Consider the following 19,523-nt stretch of genomic DNA (forward strand, 5'->3'; position numbering starts at 1 on the left):
GGAAAGATTGCGATCAAATAGCACACCTATGTTCCTGTCTGATGAAGAAGAATTGACAGAGCAACCATCAAGTCTTAGACAGTGTTCTAGGTTATTACAAGTAGAGTTTTTAGGTCCTATAATTAACACCTCTGTTTTTTCAGAATTTAGCAGTAAAAAAATTACTCGTTATCCATTTTTTATATCGACTATGCATTCCATTAGTTTTTCAGATAGGTGTGTTTATTTATATACATGAATATATTTATATTAAATATACACGTTTAATATATAAATTCAACATATTTTTCTTTAATATGTACGTGTTTGTGTGTGTGTATTGTTTATGTAAACAAAAACTTTTATTTTGAATGCGATTAATCGCACTAGATTTGAATAATACATTTTTAAATCCCGATTATCACGAATAATACAAACTGTGAATAATGGTTCTAATCTTACAGAATCAGGTCCATCGAATTGTTCAAAAGAACCGATCAGAAGAACGATTCTCTGAATCACTAGCACAACTGTAGTGCAGAGTGTCCAGAGCTCGAGCGCTGCTTCACTGCTCCATCACTTCAGTAACTGCTCCTCCGCGTCTCAATGTAAACCAGTGATCTCGGCGACCTTTTCGGTCGCTCTTTTTACTACACGGAACCTGTTTTTTTGTAATTCACTTGTCTCGTCGAAACCTCTTTGTTTTGTATCAGCGAGTAAACTTCCCAGCAGCTGTGTGAAACTCTCCGTCGCTCTCTGAGGTAAAGAATGTATTAGCTCGCGCAGCTAGCAGCAGATTTCTTCGGCTCTCCAGCATCTTGCGCTGCATTTCGGGAGGGTTTGTGATGTTTTTCCGTGTCTCCAGTCGTGAACTAACCCACATGGATTAGCTGGATGGTTTTATCCCTCGTAAATGAAAGGAAAATAACGGAAAGGTTCGGTATAAGGTGAGTACGAGACATTTTATTTGTCCTTCAGCGTCTTCCTCACTGTTAGCCAGATCATGCTAAGAACGGTGGTGGAGGTTTTTTTTTATTTTATTTTTTTATTTATTTCTAATTCCCATTTCTTTCAAATTCAATGTTTTTCTGTAGCGTTACATAATTCCTGCTTTATTTGTACATATTCATACACCCTTGGGTTTTTACAATACAGCGAGTAAAGCGAGTGTAAAATCAGACATGACTGACTGAACGTAACGTTACGTGAGTATGTTTACTGTGCTGTTTAAACATGTTTATACCACGAAAACATCACATTTTAATGTTTATTAATCAACATAAAATATGTTATCCTAACAATATTGACAGATATGAGGTTAAACCGTTCAGGTGCAGTACGTTAACCACCATCTCTCATAAACATCCTGTTTTCTTGTCTGTCTGCTTTTAGAGGACAGTGTGGTTAACGAGGCTTATCTGCTGCAGTGTCTCTTACAGTGTGTTTAATAGATACATTACTGGCATTGTGTCTCTTAACATCACTCGGACTCATCAGCGTTGCATGTCTTTGTTTCTCAATCACTTCCTGCTCGGAGCAGGTTCTGTGGGTGAAAACAGGGTTTGTGTTGATACCTGACTGATTACTGAGAGATCAGATGAGTGTGTGAGTGCTGTTACAGAGTGTGATGATCTGAATCTGTGAATCAGTCCGTGACTCCAGACATCTGAGGCTCGGCTGTGGGCTGCTTCTTATTTTAGGCCCCATTCAAGCTCATGCTGAAGGGATGAATGGGTGCACTGCTGTCCTCTGTCATGGGATGATGAGAAATGCCATCAGAAATGACCCGGAGGGAGCTGTTATTACTCAGATTGCTCTCTTTCATAGCTTTCATATCTTTCATTGTTTTCAGTGGTGTATCACCTTGTAAGAATTATGTTGGTGATACATGAACATTTGATTAGATCATCCAAACGTGTGGCCAAGTGTATTGCTGATCTACTCTGAGCAAAATCCAGTGATTTCAGTGAGTATTAGCAAGGTGAATTTAGCTTGGACTACACTGGGAATTATTATATATATATATATATATATATATATATATATATATTGCTCAAATGTCTCATAGAAAAATTACAAAGAAACTGGAGCAAACACATTGGATTAAGCATGACATTTTGAAGTAGAAAAACTTATATCGTATTATTAGAAGAATTGGTTTGGATGTTTATTTGGTTGTCGTTATTCCTGTATCATTCATTGTATTTTTCATGTCCAGTCTCCCTTTCTTTTGAAGTTTCTGTTGAAATCCTTTTATACAGTGATTTTGGGAGAAATATTGTTTATTTTTGAATAATGAGTTCATAGTGAAATATCTAACATTCGATTGCAGATGCTCGCAATATGAGGGAATAAAAAAAACTATAAATATTGTGTTTTTAAATTAGTTTATAATAATAATAACATTTTAATTTACAATAAAATAATAAATAATTTAGTAATTTCTAATATATATTTTTGTTTTACCCTAGAAATTAAAAATATAAAACAAAGTTACAGGCCTGAAAAAAAAAGTGTTTTATTTGTTTATGAATAGTATTAAAAAATGCTTCTCACTTAAATGTTATATTATTTAGAAAAATACTTTTACGGGTTATTATTGTGAATGACTGGATGAAAAATGTGGGAACCCCGCTGTGGTCTCTCCAGAGAAAGCGAAGGCACCTTCCATTTAATATGATTGCTGTCAAGAGGAAACAGTTAAGATATAAGAGAGCTCCTGTGGGCATTTCTATTGATTTTACCCAGGATATCAACAGGGTTCTGGTCTGATTGCTGTTGGTCCAGCGGATCGTTTTAGCAGGTGATAAATGAAGCTAATAGGATAAGATGGCTTCAGGGAGATTATTGCCACTTGCTCGGCTCATCTCTCCTGTGGCTAATCCCTGTTTTCTGCATCCAGGAGCAAACAGATTGCAACGGATCCGGCGAGTCTGACCTTTAATCGGGAAAGATTCTGCTCAGGGTTTGTCTGTAGGTCACACCGGATTGTTTTGAGCATTTCATATAATGAGGTCTCTTTGAATAAGTCTCAAGGATTGGGTTGTTTAACAGACCTGAGCTGAAACCCTGTGCTCTTTTCTAATGTATTGTGATCTGCTCAACTAATTCTAGGGCAGGTGCATGAGAAATGCAAACAGAAGAACTCTCTCGTCTAAATAAAGAATAACACATGTGCACCTCAGATGGCTCTTTATGCAAGAACCGGATCTAACAGTCTTGAACAATGTGTAAAGGTTAGTGTTCAGTTTAATATAAAACCTGAAAATCACTTCATTTAGAAATAGTTTTATTTATTTCTCGTGCATGGGTGTTCATTATCTCACGGGTTTGGCAAGAATATCTCTAATGCAGGCAGTCACAATAGCCATATTGAGCAGACTGTGCAAAATAGCGTATCCCACAATGCAATGTACTCCACATGACCTTCCTTTTGCAGTGTGACAAATGAACCAGAAGTGATTTCTTCCTTCTGAGAACTTGCTTGAGTTTGTGCACAAAAATAGATTATTATATAATAATAATAAAAACAGCAACTCACTGGAGAATGTATGTAACATGGTGAGGTCACTAGACAACAGTATACCAAACTACAGCATGTTAATTGTTTTATTGTGTTTTTTTGTTGTTGCATTTTCTCATGTTTTAATTTTAGCAGTAAACCTCTGTAGCAAGCATTTTTGCATTTACATTTTAAAACATTTATTAGTGCATTATGCATTTGTTTGATTACCACAATTTTTGGTAATACATTTATAAATCCAGGGGGAAAAAAACATAGGGCCTATACAAATTTTATTTTTGTAAAATTGTTTTCAATAAATTCTTAGTATCATTTTAGTTTTATCAATTCCGATTCCGATTCTTTAACATTCCAGTGTTTTTAAATAATGATTTAAATAAACATTTAAATAAACATTAAATAAACATTTATCCTGTGTCTCTTTTTTGCAAACCATATAGTTGCAGCTGTATACCATGAACAAAAATCAACAGGCTACATAAAAACTGGACTATTTAAGAGCTGTTTGTGTGCAAAATAGAACTGCATGATCCTGGATAAAATTGAGTTGTTTTTTTCCCCCCAATGGAACTAAATTGTGGTTCTCATGATTCTGAAGAAAAAACATTAGACAGCTAAACAAAATCACATGTAATTAAGAACCTGAGTGCTTATTTTTGATTAAGTAGTGACAAGGTGCTTTTGAAACAAGCCGCTCTAAAGTGGATCCTGAGACGATCGCTGTTTTCAGAACATTATAAGGTGGATGTATTTGTGGCTCGTGCATCTGAGCTCCAAACCAAAACCTCAGAGCCGTTGAATTCAGCCGAGCCGCCGCCAGCACACTGATGCATTACTGTAAAGTCATTTTCAGATCTCCTCAAAGATTGGCTGCTATACATACTGCTGCTCTACACATGATACACTCATTCATCTGAGTCATCGCGCAAAAAGTGTTCTCCCTGCAGCACGCGATCTGCTCCGTTTTACAGTTTAATAATAAAACACTTTACATTATGGTTACATTTGTCAACATAAGTTACCTACATTAGTTTGTTAACCATAAAATATACTGATAAAGTGTTCATGTTATTTAATTTACTTCAGCTAACATGAAATGTATTGGTCATTGTTAATGTTAATTAATTCATTGGTTAGTGTTAACAAATGGGATCATATAGTAAAGCTTTATGAAAATCCTAATAAAAGTTCGAACTTCTATTACATTTCTTGTAATCACATTTCTTGTGTGTGTAAGCCTACTTAAGTAAAGCTCTTCTGATCAGATCTGAAAAGATTTAGCGAAGTCATTTTTTTGTTATGCAGATGGTCTCAAATATTGTGTTTGCAAAGGTTAAAACCTACTTAGGTTTATTGACGTATACTGTGGTATTACCTTGCTTTTTTTGGGCTATGTAGCGCAGTCACACCATGCTATTCTTTGAAATGCTTGCGTAACGTTATAATGATTTACCAGTTGATACCTTAGTGACACAGTGACTCTCTATTGTTATTATTCACACACCTCACAGTTTTACTCAGAAACAAGCTTGTGTCTTACAGTCAAGTGATATATAAGTTCAATTGAATCTTCCAAAAGAATCATTTGTGTGGACTGAGAACAAAAATAAATCTTTAGTATCGCTTTAGTCAGACTGTTGAGCTCAGAAGATTTAGATGACAAAGATTTAACTATGTAAAATAATAAGTGCTTGAGGCAGACTCGTTCTCCTCATGTCAAACTCATCTTTTCCTCTTCAAAAACATGTACTGTCTGCTACAGAGAAAGTATTTAGGCTGGTCTTCTAGATAGGTTTCGCTGGTGTGTGTGTGTGTGTGAGACACAGATGTGTGTAAGTGCTATGGAATGTTTCCATTAACGTCAGGCGAGTGAGAGCTGGACTCTTCTCTCCGAGTGTTTCTGCACATTCAGAGACGATCACCGCACACTTCTGCTGCGGCGTGGACCTTGTTCCCACACTAAGAGCACTTCGTAAATGACTCACACCTCTCTTATACAAGGAGGTGGATGAACATTTCATTTAGAACAAGAAATAGTTTTTGTGGACGTGGTTTCTGGCTTCAGTGGTCACCTCTGAGAAGCGCTTCTGTGTGCTACAGTTGGACTGGATCTTCAGGTTTCAGAGAATGAAAGTGATAATCAGTTACGTGAAGTTTAGCTACCAAAGATAACCGGTTGTTGATGTTTGAAACGCAATATATATAATATAGTACAACAGATTTATAAGCATTGCGATAACTTCAAAATGAATAAACAGAAGATTTCACTTTTCATTGATCCAGCGTGACTAATAAACACACAGCTACTGCAATATATGGTTTAAATGAGTTTAGTCTTATTATAATTTTTTATTGTAATAAAGTATATAATAATACAATGCTAATGCTAATCAACATTGTATTCTTAGCATTGAATAAAGGCTATGAAATATTGTGTGTCTTATTCTGCGTGAGAAGCCACATCATCTCAATAAAGGATTTATTTCAAACACTTTGGAAAAAACGACACGTTATTAAATGTTATTTTCTCATATTTTCAGATGGAGCAGCGTTTATTACAGAGCCATCAGCTTTCATAATCGCAAAACAATATCCTTGATTTCATTATTGCGCGATTAAATTGTCTGCGATCATGAACATGATTTTGCAATAGCTTGTTAATGAACTACTATATTATTATTTATAATAGTGAGTATAATATTATTGAATATAAAAAAACTGCTTTAAGTAAACTGATGCATTGTCATCAGTTTAAAGAACAAGTTCCCTACTTTTCAACCAGCTTTGTATTGTCATAGGTAAATGAACAGTGTGTATTATTTCGCCCAATATTACCTGCATGTTAACTTACCCATATAGCACAGATGAAAAGAAAAAAAAAAAACACATTGGCTTTCTACTGCATAAACAGTCCAGTTTTATTAAACCCCCTTCTTGACCGTTTTTAAATACCCCTGTGATGGCACTTTTCTTTTATGGTCAGAAGCTGAGTTAACAAAACTAATCCTGCTAACTGTCATGAAATGTGATCTGCAGAGCCGAACTGATTTCCATATCTACATCTCTCCAGGTCATGTTCAGCTGAACCTTTTTCTCTTCCTCCACGATCAAACACACTGAAACATCATTGAGCATCTGAGACAAATGCATGCTGTGTTTGCATTTAGTGTGTTGCGTAAAGACTGATGTGGGACATTTCAGTAAAATGTACAGCAAATCATTAGGTGAGTCTTTGCTTACCTTTAGAGTAGAGCTCAAGGTTGGCAATTCTGTTCAGAGAAACACATTTGAAGTCATGGCCACCTACTCTCTTACGTTGTCAGCTGTTTTTGTACAGCGAGGCCATGTGCTTGCGTACGTGTGTAAGTGCATTTGTGGCCTTGGATAACTCTCACTCTGCATTGAAAAGATTTGCCTGAAGTAATGTGTGAATTAGTTATAGTATGGCTGTGTGTGTGTGGCACAGTAACAGATTTCAGGCAGATGTTGTTGTGGCTGGTGCTTAGAAACTGTTTCACACAAAACATGTCATTATTAAATCAGAGGGAGGCCGAAACAAATAGCTGGATGTATAATTTTTAGGTCAGAGGTGTAATTTGCATTCATCAAGTTTGTTTGGAGTCACGACTGGCGTGAGTGTGATGTGATGTTTGTCATCGGCGCTGAGGGGGTTTGATGAGGTCAGCTGTGGAGATCTGCAAGTGCTCAGGACTCTGAATGAAATGTTAAAAACGCTATAGAAAACATATATTCTTTGTTGTCTTTTTAAAAGCAAAAAATTAAATAGTTGTCATTTATTCACACTTTTTTTTTGTTCCAATCCTCTATGAAGTTGAACTTTAACAATTTTCTTCAACAATACATGTTAAAATGTAATTTATTCCTGTGATCAAAGCTGAATCTTCAGCATCATTACTCCAGTCTTCAGTGTCCATGATCCTTCAAGAAATGCTGATTTGACAGTGTTTGCGACTTAAAATACAAAATACTAATTCCTTGAATATACAGAATCTTTTATTTCTTGAATCTTTACTGTGACTTTCAGTCAATAGAATGCATCCTTGCTGAATAAAAATGTTATTGTCTTTCGATATAAAGATCTTTTTGAGCAGTAGTTTATATATATATATATATATATATATATATATATATATATATATATATATATACAGTGTGTATGTATGTGTGTGTGTCAGTCATGGCAAATGCCATTGGTTCTCGTCTGTAATATTTGAGAGGTTAAGAGGAGGAGATTTTCATTGCATAGTGATTAAGGTTTTGTGTGAAGAACAGAACAAAATTAACATATCTCTTCATGAGACTTGAAATATAGTCCTCGAGTCTTTCCTTTTTAAGGTGCTCATTTTAGAAGCACGGCTATGTATATCACTTTCATTGAATTAAAAAAGCAGCTAGGATATTCTGCTTAAATATAATCTTTTGTTGATGTGATTGCAGAGTAAATGATGGCAGTTCTTATTGTCGAGTGAACTTCCTTAAATTCTGCAGAGCTAGATTCTTGCTTGCAAACAGTTATTTTTAGATCACAAAGTTGCCAGATGTCTTTCTTTTGAGCCAGTCATGTTTTATCATTTATTGTTTCTTGGAAAGCTACTGTGTGGAAACCATTTTTAGAAGCAAAATAAGCTCACTCTGCTTGCAGACCTGCTGAATGGATGTTTACATCACTGGAGACCCGTAGCATTTATATTGGGGACCGACATCAGTTTGTGTAACATTTGACATTTTATTCTGTCCGGCAGATCTATCATCTGTGCCGACAGCTTTACTCCGTCCATACGCCTGTCTCTGTGACCCACTTACCCCAACATCTGCCTCTCTTTGCCCTACCACACGGCTGCTTTATCTCCAAACTCAAATCCTGCTTATCTTCAGCCTCTTTCATCGCCGTACAACGCAAGCAAATAAAACCTAATGTGACAATCTCACTTTTATGACTGTAAACACGGATTTCAGATTGAGCGGCATATGCGTTTTCCTCTGTGATGAAAGGGCTTTGTGGTTTATGCTACCGTTTGTTTCAGCGTGTGAAAACACTGGTTGGATTTTGCTGGGTTCCTGTTGAAAGGCCGGCTTTCTGTCTTTATCTCACACTTATGTGGGTCAGTGACGTGATGCTCATTTTATCCTGTTTGTTAATCAAATTTCAAAACTTGGATCGTGCAGCACGATCTTTAAATAAAGAAAACCAGTTGTAAAGCAATGTTTCTGCATTCTTGGGTAGTATGATAATTACATGCAAGTCAGATATATATATTAGCATGGTGTAACTTCTCAAGGGTTCAGCACGGTCGTCCTGTGTACTGACAGTAAACCTTTAATGCACAAGAGGATGATAAAAGGACTTGTGAGGAATTAGAGCAGAAGTAAGTGACTGTCAGACAGACCAATTGCTGCAGTTTCAGCCTTTCTCCTTCACAGCTGCGTGTCTTCTAGCACCAGGACCATGCATGTATGTCGTGCTTCATGCCGTGTTTAGGTATGACCAGCAGAAATATGCACAGGAATCTATTGTTTCGCTTTGAATTTTGACTCAATCCAACCTGTGGTGGTTAAATTTTGCGTGGTGACCGATTTAGACGTGCCATTTCCTGTTTCTCATGCACACAGTAGTTTCAGCAGGGAGTCTTAATATGTTCCTCTGTATGTGGCATCAATAGCAGTAACATCATCAACAGTGAGTGGATAAAAGTTGTTTATTTTACCATCCATGCAAGATTATGATCTTAATTCTGCTTATTGTCTGGACTTGCCTGGTACTGTCAGCAAAAGCTACATTCAAAACAAGTGTGCAAAATGACAAGATAGCGTTGATCGTGGCTCAAAATAGAGTTATTGAGTTTGCCATCACCTTTTGTATGGAATGTGTTTTATAGACTTAAGAAATGCATTGATGGTTTTTTTATTAATAATGCAGTTCCTGAATTTTCAGTTCATATCTGTAATAGGTTTTGGGGGTGAAGGGAATTGAGACGTGCCCAAAATCAATTTCTACGCCGAGCAAGCATTTTAAAACCTGCTGATGTAAGTTTTGGAAAAGCTTCAAGAAAATAGTACCGTGATGTATTAAAAGCAGCTGTTATGAATGACTGTTGCTCAGTCATCAGTTCATGGGAAGTGATTGCAGTGTTTGAGTATGTATTGATTTGCTTGCATGGCTATTGATCAGCTTTGTCCATCAAAGCTCATTCAGAAATGAAGTGTCATTACAGTCCGTATTGTACAGTAATGTCCATTATCGCAGGTTCAGATCACATCGCTGAAAAAAGAGCTTGTTGGTGGATTGTGTTTTCTTAGGTCAGCGTTTGCATCGTCAGGGACGGCTTGTATTTCCAGATTGAGAGAAACGGCTTCGTTTACAGTTCTGCTTCTGGCTACACTGTAACTCATGAAGACACGTCAGACATTTCCATGATTTTTTCTCTTCCTCATTCCACATCCATTCAGCCAGCATTTCTCATGACCTATCCAACAGACCCTTAAAAAAACAAGTGTTTAACTACAGCAGTGCATGTCCCTGGAGCACTGTTGGTATGAGACGTATGGCTGTCGTCTGATGGAGTGACCGTGAAGACGCAGTGTTTCCCAGGCCCAGAGCTGCCTTGACCTTTGCCCTCTCTGTGGTCATTAAAACCACCTCTCTGGACCTCAGCTTTCAGAAGTATGTCACCGCTGCAGATTACTTGACTTCTACTGCCCTCAAGTATTTTGGATCATTGACAATATCTGTAAACAAGACAATAACAGCTTTGAGTAACGCGACAGCACATGCCTCACTCTTCCTCGAGATCTGGCTTTAGTAACGCTGTGGAGGGACTGATGTGACATGACAAATCCACAGTGTATTGCAGTGTAAATGATTTGTGGGATTCAGTTATGCTTATTTGACCTTTTATTTTAGTCTTGTTATTGATGTGTGAACTGGTTATAGACTAATATTGATCAGATTGGTTTAATCGATTTTTAGCCTTTTTAGATTCACATTACTTGCGTTTATGTCTTATTGATTAACTTGCACATTGCATTTATTAAAATCTTATTTCTAGATGCTGCATAGAAACAACAGGCGTATTTCTGGTGATGTGTGTCAGACTTACACAGTGATTTAGTCTGTACTTTCACATTCAAATTCATTTTGACATACTTTTTTTTCTGTATTTGTCTGTTCAAGCGTAAGATGACGCAGAAAGAAACTCAATTCGTGGCTGGTGCATTGCCTTGAACCCTTCTCTGTGTGCACATACACACACTGTTTATTGCATATTCTTGCACGTGAATGCTTTAAAATCGCTTGCATGTTCATATTGGTATGGTGTATTTGTCCATTAAAACGTGATGAGACACAAAAGAGGAATCAGTTCTGGGCTTGTGCGTGGTCTGAGATGTGGCTTTCTTTGTGCTTGCTGTACACAGATGTAGTTGTCTTGCATGCCTTTTTGCAATTGAATGGTTTAAGATCAGTTGACTGATTAAATCGAGACTGTGCAAATAAAAAACTTTTGTAAGGATGCCATATTAGCCCAATCGAACCAGGGACAAAACCTTCAGCTGTCAAAATAACTGCTTGAAATATAGTTGTTGTTCTTTTCTTAAATTGTCGGACCGTAGCTGTACTACAGCATTAACATAAGAGAAACAAGTGTTATACATAGAAGGAAAATAAACACAGAAATAATGTAGAGGAAGTTGTGGGTTGCATATATTCTGTGAATGATATTTGTATTCCAGTGTGGCACCTTTGAGTTAGTTTATAATTCCAGAGAAAACATCAGCGACTACGGAAAGACAAAGACGCAGTTTATTTAAAACTGCATGTACATGTACGCCTCTTTGATCCACACATCATGAAGCCTCGCATCACTCTGAACTCTGCAGGACGTCCAGTATATGACTTTGATTTTGCAATAGTGTGTTGGCATCCATCTGCTAGATTCACCAGGAATAAATGGGAACACAACATAAATGTAGCTATAACTGTCTGATAAGTAATACACAATGTTTGAATGCATATATTGTTTAATGAACACAACAAACGCATTCAACAGGCTCTTGATGTCTCTTGGGAATGTGATTGTTTGGATGGAGTTGTAAGAATTGCAATATGTTATTGCTCTTTTCCAAATTCTCTTCCTGGCATTGACTTTCACTTTCTTGTTTGCACTACACCACCATTTTGTACATCCGTTTCATCTTCCAGACTCCTGCTGTAGGTCTTTATGTGGCTGATCCTGGCAGATGGTAGACATGTTACCCGCATACAGTCAGCAGGCTGAGAGACACCCTCTGTGGCCGGATTTGGCAAACACAGTGCCTTTCAAAAGGCAAGGGAACGCTGTAGCGAAAGCTCACTGTGACAGTCTGAATTGTTTCCTGTTTTCTTCAGTCTGCTATTTTCCTTTATAGGTCATTGAGTTTTAGATTTCTGACACATTGTTTGCATCATGTTATTGGTGGTTTCTCAATGGCTGATGGCAGTAGAGCAGGGGGTATGAGATATATACAGCAAATGAAGCATCACAAAAATGAATAGTTATTTCACACAATATTTACTCGACATTTACAATAAAAAAATGGAAGAGTAATTGTATATGTGATGTTTTTTCATGTTCTTTGATAAATAGAAAGTTCAAAATAAAAGCATATATTGGAAATAGAAATCTGTAACACTGTAAATGTCACACTTGATCAGCAAATTACAACAGTGCATAGTTATTTCTCACAATATGTGCTCAAAAATATATTTTTTTAATAGTTTAGGCAAAATGTTTTGCTGAAAATGTACTCTCCCTCAGTGCATCCAAGATTTAGATGAGTTTTTGTTTCTTAATAAAGACAGATTTGGAGAAATTTAGCATTACATCGTTTGCTCAACAGTGGATCCTCTGCAGTGAATGGGTGCCGTCAGAATGAGAGTCCGAACAGCTGATAAAACATCACAATAATCCACAAGTAATCCACTCCAGTCCATCAGTTGAAGTTAAGACTTCAATCTGAATCAGGAGAAAATATTCCCAGATCAAGCACCATTTTAAACAAAACAACATGCAAAACATCTCTTAACAAAAAATGTAGCAGCTGTTTGGACTCTCATTCTGACGGCACCCATTCCCTGCAGAGGAGTCATTGGTGAGAAAGTTATGTAATGCTTCAATTCGCCAAATATGTTTGCATGAAGAAACAAACTCATCTATATATTGAATGGCCAGAGGGTGAGCTCAGCAAATTTTCATTTTTGGCTGTGCTATTCGTTTAAGACAAAGTGTTTGTGAGTAATAATTAACTTTTATTGTATTTTGTTAGGGGAGTTTTAGAATTTCACGTTTCTAATGAGCAATCCATGGAATGCCATTGTTTTCATAACGGAATGTTGCTGAAGGAGGAAGAGGGTCTGTTTTATCTTGGGATGGAGTGGGAGCTGATGATGTCAGCCTCCTCATTCCTGCCAGTGTGGGCGTCTTGGATTAGATCCTCCGACAGAGACGAGTGCATGAACATGTGCTGTTTTGATCAAACACAAAACTGCAGCCAGGCTACCACATAATGCTCAGCTGTTCCAAATAATATTGTTGTTGTCATCATCTAAATCTCTCTAATAGCAGCTCTGTCATTATTCACTCACCGCTGTGTCGTTCCAAACCTGGATGACTTTCTTCTGTGGAACATGAACTTAGATACTTGGCAGCTCGACGATGGTTTGTGTGCGGTGTCAAACTCTACGAATGACACGAATGCACTGTAATAGTCTTCTGAAGTGCCATTAAATCACATTTCGCTTCCAGATTTGAAAATAAGCTGCTTTGTTGTTATCAGTAGCACGTCTTTGTTACTCATAGCAGTGCAGCACTCCAGTAAAAGAGCACTGGCTGTTATCACAGGTGTGAATGTATCTGTCTTTACGACGATGAATTACAGGCTGTTTTGAAGCCCTGTTATTGCTCAGGCTGTACTCTGATACAGTTTTTCCATAGCATGGTGGTTGGTGCTGTTGAATATTAACCAGACAGGTTTAATGTGGAGGTGTTTAGAGCAGCGGCAGGCTGTCCCGTTACAGACAGATTTCTGATACCTCTCCCTTCATTTACCGGATCCAGAAGCCTGCAGTTGTCTAGTCGAAAAATAATGCTTCACCTACAGCATCATCATTATTATGATTCATATGAAGTATCAAACACGGCATGTACACTACTGATCAAATTATTTTATTTTTTTTAAAGGATCCACTTCAGCTCACCAAAGCTGCATTAATTTGATCCAAAGTAAATTTGTGAAATATTACAGTATAAAATGACTGTTTTGTATTGTCATATATCTTAAAATGTAATTTATTGCTGTGATCAAAGTTGTATTTTCAGCATCATTACTCCAGTCTTCAGTGTCACATGATCCTTCAGAAATCATAATGATATGCTGCTCAGAAAGCACTTATCAGTGTAGAATATGGTTTATTTTTTATTTTAACCATTATTTTTATTTTTATTTTATTTAAACTTTTATGGGTTTTTTTATATTTGTAAAATATCTTATTATAATGTATGAAATCTGCTCTATGAATAAACTTGTCTTATGCTACTTAATATTTTTATGGAAATGATTTTGGTGAATAGAAAGGACACCATTTATTTGAGATAAACTATAATTGTCTTTATTCTAATTTATTGTCATTTTGATCAATTTAATGTGTTTTCTAAATGTAAGAAATAATTTCTTTAAAAAAACAATCTTCACAAAATATTCAAAAACAAAGTTTTTAAGCTAATATTTCAACCATTAAAAACAGTTGTTTACAGTTTAGTGATGCTGCTTATGTAAACATGGGTTTTATGTAAAGTCTGTGTGTTGTTGATTTTTTAAATAATTTACTTACACATTTGAATATATCTTTAGTAACTTATTTTGTTTGTATTTTAAAATTACCTTTGTTGTTGTGTGTTTTTATTAATTTGTTTTAATTTTGTTCCTGTGGCTCAGTGGTAGAGCATTGCGTTAGCAGCACAAAAGGTTGTGGGTTCAATTCCCAGGGAACACATACTGGTAAAAAATGTGTAGCCTGAATGCATTGAGTCATTTTTGATGCATAAATGTTAAGATTTATTTTACTTTCACGTTTATAATTTTGTAGCTGGTGAGTGATTTTTGGTTTATTTTGTTATTTAAATGTTACGAATATGTGATTTTACACACTAAGCTCAGAAAATCTATTTTTTGACTTCCCTTTGAAATTTCTGATAACAGAGCTGAACCCACTATTGCTTGTGTTGAAGTATTGTCCTGAACGTTTAAGGTCCGTTGTTGTGCCGTTGTGTTCAGTCTCTGTAGTTTTGTATTGGAAAGAGTCGGCCCTGGAGGTCTGAAAAGCAGCGCTGCTCGTGGTATGAATCTGTTTATGGTGCTCAGGACCAGAGACGTTCCTCCATGCAGCCGGTAGTCTCTTCTGGTTTTCCTCTGCTGATCGTCCTGTTCTGACGTGGTCTGCTTACAGAGTGCAGACCTCAGTAACCAAAGCTGCTTTCTTCCACTAACACGCTTCTCTTCCAGCAGGCAGTGGTGTAGCATGACACAAGTGCTGTATATCACGGCTGTGTTTGTCACGTTGTATTGTCCACACACTGAAAACACTTTCTCTTAAAAGGTCTTCTTCTTTATGTTAGGTCCAGTCAATGTGTCCATTCGGCCGGTTTGTGTACATTAACCTAATCAAAAAGAGTTTGTAATTATATTATGATTTTGAATTTATCTCTAAATTTTGTTCTTAAAGCGTGACATTGTGTAGATTTTAGTTCAACTGTCTGCTGTTTGAGAAGTGTGTCTGGTCTCTTTAGAACTGCTTTCGTTTGGTCAGTTTGGTAGCTCCGTTATTGGTTTCTCCAGTGCTGTACTGTAGCCACAGGCCTGAGATCAGTCTGCTCTTTGACTTATACTTGAGGTGTCTGGTGTTTGGCCTCATAACCCAGACTGCCTTTAGGGCAGAGGTTTCCTTGACCTTCGGTTCCAGTTTAAATCTTAGAGGGTTTGTTGTCTTAAAGGGGCTGTTATGTCCATTGCTCCAAGGCCGATCTCATTCTCACTTCCTTTATCATGGCATGCCTCCCTGCAGCAGTGGCCTCACTCTCCAGATAAACGTGTAAAGGCGCTGTATGCTACATATCTTTGTGTGTGTTTTCCCCCAGAACTTCCCCCTGAGTTATGAGTTCAATCTTTTAATCATTTTAAAAGGATGCATGTTAATGGTCAAATAATATACGTTATTTCTGTTTTAAAATGTATTTAAATTTGACTTTTTTTTTTTTTTTTAATTATTTTAAAGAAGTAATTTTATTTAATTTAAGTTTTTATTGAAAAATATTTAAATTTCACAACTTTTTGATCGAATTTTTAGTTATTTTTAGTCATTATTTAATGTAACATTTTAAATTGATTTTTAGTTAGTCATTCATTTTTATTCATTTGAAAATTTTTATTTTAATTTTACGTTTTTATGATTAAAACATTTTAATAAGTGATTTTGATTGTTTAAATTTTTTCTAATGATTTTCTTTAATTTTACTAGTTTGTGAATTTTGATTTTGTATGTTTTATTTTCATTTTACAGTTTTATAAACTGCATTACAGCACAGAAGTCTGACCATATAGTGCAAGTCTGTTGTTTTTTTTTTTGGTTTGAACTGAAGACGATGTGAGAAACAAAAGTTCCCACTTCCCAAATGTTTGCAGACACTGCAAGGCCCGTGTCTATATTTAGCAATGAGAGAGAAATGAGGCATGTTGTTTTTTATTTATTTTTTAAAACTAATACATGATATAACAAGGAAGCAATTTCATCTCACACGGATCACACACTTAAAAGATGTGCTGTGGATAGAAATGAGGCACGATGTCTGTACTAATGAGCCCATTTAAATACAGACTTATGAGGGACGACTTGATTATCTCTGTCCCTCCAGTTATAAACAAGCCAGAAATCCCAAAGGCTTACATTGACAGACCAGAATATCGTACAGACATATGGGTGGGCACTTTAACTTGAGACAGCAGGCAGACACACATAATACCCTAGAAACCATCACAACACCATAGTATCCACACCAGAGCATTGTGTTGGTCTGTTCTGGATGGAAAAAACCCAAGATATAGATACGTTTTGTTGGAGATCTTGGAGAAATGTATCATTAAATCATTTGCTCTTCAATGGATGCTCTGCAGTGAATGGGTGCCGTCAGAATGAGAGTCCAAACAGCCGATAAAGGCATCACAAAAATCCACTCCAGTCCAGCGATTAACAAAAAGCTGTGTGTTTGTAAGAAACCAATCTTCCATTAAGATGTATTTAACTTCATACTGGTAATTATTGGCCAAAATACCGGTCCAAAATTCATATTAATGCTTCCTCCAGCGAAAAAGTCCATCCTCTGTTGTCCTCTCAAATCAAAATCTGTGAACCGAACTGTTAGTAAACAGTGCTTGCCTGTGCGTATTTCTCTCCTGATTCATACCTTTGTCTGTTGAGTTTCTGTGGAAAGTGAAAGGGTTTGATATCATCTGCTAGATAATCTCCAGGTACATCAGTGGTTAATTTACATGAAGATGATCTGCTGACCTGAATGTGTCTGTGGTGGTTACAGCACAAGAGGAAGTGAACTGTTCGTCTCCCTTCTGCTGTGCTTCTGTCAGAGACGCAGCATAAGAAGCTCTTAGGCAGATTTTGCACTGCTTTGACATTTGTTTGTTTGGAGGATGTGACGAGTGACGCTCAGTGACCACACAATGTTCAAAAGTTTTTTAAAGGAGAGGAGTTCACCCATCTGTGCCACCTCATGGCAAACTCGATAACCTTACTGCAGTGGAGCACAAAAGATATTTTGAAGAATGTTTCAACTGCTTGTTTCCATTCAATAGATGGACACTGAATAGGGGTGCAGTAGTAAATCTCACACAAACAACTACACACTGAGAATGTGTTTATATGTACAGAGGTCAACTCAACGCCTGCAGCTCACGCGATCACCTCTCGCCTAAAGAAAACTTCATGTGCACTTCTAAAAGGCTCAGCATTGATGCTCTGTCATATTTAGCAGCCGAAGCGCCCACACACTCAAACACACATTACTCATGCTCACACTTGCCGGAATATTGTCAATTGGTCAAATGCATCTCTTGTAGGCAATCTGACAAGTGTGTGTGTGTGTGTGTGAGAGAGAGTGTGCATGTGTGTGTTTGTGTGTGTGTTTGTGTGTGTGTGTGTGTGTGTGTGTGTGTGTGTGCTTATACAATGTTTATTTTTATTTTTTTTTAAAGAAGTCTCATGCTCATCATGGCTCCATTTAATATTTATAAAAATGCAGTTAAAGGTAATATTGTGAACATTTATTACAATTAAAAATTGTTTTCTGTGTCAATCTACAAGTGTAAATTATCATATATTCTTGTGATCAAAGCTGTGTTTTCCGCATCATCTCTCCAGCCTTCAGGGTCACCTGATCTTCAGAAATCATAATACTATGCTGATTTGGTGCTCAAGAAATGTTTCTGATTACTATCAATGTTGAAAACCGTTGTGCTGCTTCATATTTTTGTAGAAACTGAGAGTTGTTTGAGGTTCATCTTGTTGTTTTTCTCTCCTGTTTTCTCTCTGGGCTCTTCAGCTCCACTGGGGCTTCATAACAAGCTCCTTGACTTCCTATTTACAGGATCAAATGGATCCCTATGCTGCCACTGAAACATGAATTTCCTGCTGACTTATGAACGGGACCCAGAGGCATTTGTTTTTCAGTGTTTTTCCACATTTTCAGCTAATCTCATATTTAATTAAAAGCTCAGCAGCTGACGCCGGTTTAATGCGGCCGTCTTTTGGCTCTGTTTCCCTGCCCGAGTGTGTTTGAGAGAGAGGTGAGAGGATCGCACGTCTAAAAACAGCAGCTCACTCATAATTGATAAGGCCGTGTGGAATAGTGGTCAGATGTCTGCCACTAAATGCAAGCACAGGACTTTTAATGAGCTCATGCTGCTTCTCCTCTGCACTGTGACAAACTGCAGTTTTTACTCAAAGGGAGGATGATGTTCTGCCCTAGAAATATGAGGATGATCGGTCTAGTGTTACATATTTTGGTGAAATGATTCAGTAGGGCCTTTCGCACCACTTTGGTTCCAGAACGAAATGTACAGTACTTAAGTACTGAGATGATTTTGCGTGAACTATTTCCCAGTACCATTTAAAGGGTTGCATTCGCACCGACAGTGTGTACTAGGACGTGATGTAAGCCGGTCCACAGCAATGTCATTTGTGTGCTGCATTCAACATTAACAAAGAAGAATAACGCTAACAACAGGAGGATGGAGGATGCTGTGCTTTTGTTGTGTTTCACTTGCTTCACAGTAATGGACATGGAATGTTGATGTATACGTAAAGAGATTGAAAAAATAGAAAGGAGGATTAGGAAACTTCAATGACAACTGGCAGTGCTACATTGCTACAAGTGCTTGCAATTCAGCGTCTGTACATATTGTCCGTCCGTATTGTTTTCAGTAGAAAATGCATTGAATCGGCATTACAGACGTGTTTTTAGAAAGAAATATTTTAATTATCATGTCACTGTTTGAATCATTCTGTTTAGAGCTGCAACTAAAGACAGCTCTAAATTATTTTTTTGATTAGTCGACTAATCTAACGATTATTTTTATTACAATAAATAATTATTATTATTTTTTGTTTATTTAAAAAGGACAATGCACATTAATTAAATTTTTTTTTTGTTTTACACACAACATGTGAATGCGCCAGAGTCAGCTAGAGAGCTAATTGTCATCTGTAGTCCCTTGGCAGGTAGACACAGCATCATAATACAAAAAAAATAAAATAAATACATGTAAAACAGAAAACAATTTAACACAATAAATTAATCTAATGTTCTTTTTTTTAATTAGCTAATGAATCCTTTGTATAACTTTACAAAAATATATATATAAGTACAACTTCTAATATAATATTTCAACCTTTACTCATTTT

General features: G+C 36.7%; 1 protein-coding gene across 1 annotated transcript in view; it reads left to right on the top strand.

The window, feature by feature from the left end:
• The first annotated feature begins 510 nt into the window (after positions 1-510).
• The window catches only part of LOC113109440 (erbin-like), a 68,561-nt gene continuing 49,548 nt past the window's right edge, over positions 511-19,523 (top strand). The window contains exon 1 of the mRNA XM_026273008.1: positions 511-926. The gene's annotated coding sequence lies outside the window, so the exon portion shown is untranslated. The remainder of the gene's footprint in view (positions 927-19,523) is intronic.

This window comes from Carassius auratus, chromosome 10, assembly GCF_003368295.1.
Source record: "Carassius auratus strain Wakin chromosome 10, ASM336829v1, whole genome shotgun sequence".
In the NCBI taxonomy this organism is placed as follows: Eukaryota; Metazoa; Chordata; class Actinopteri; order Cypriniformes; family Cyprinidae; genus Carassius; species Carassius auratus.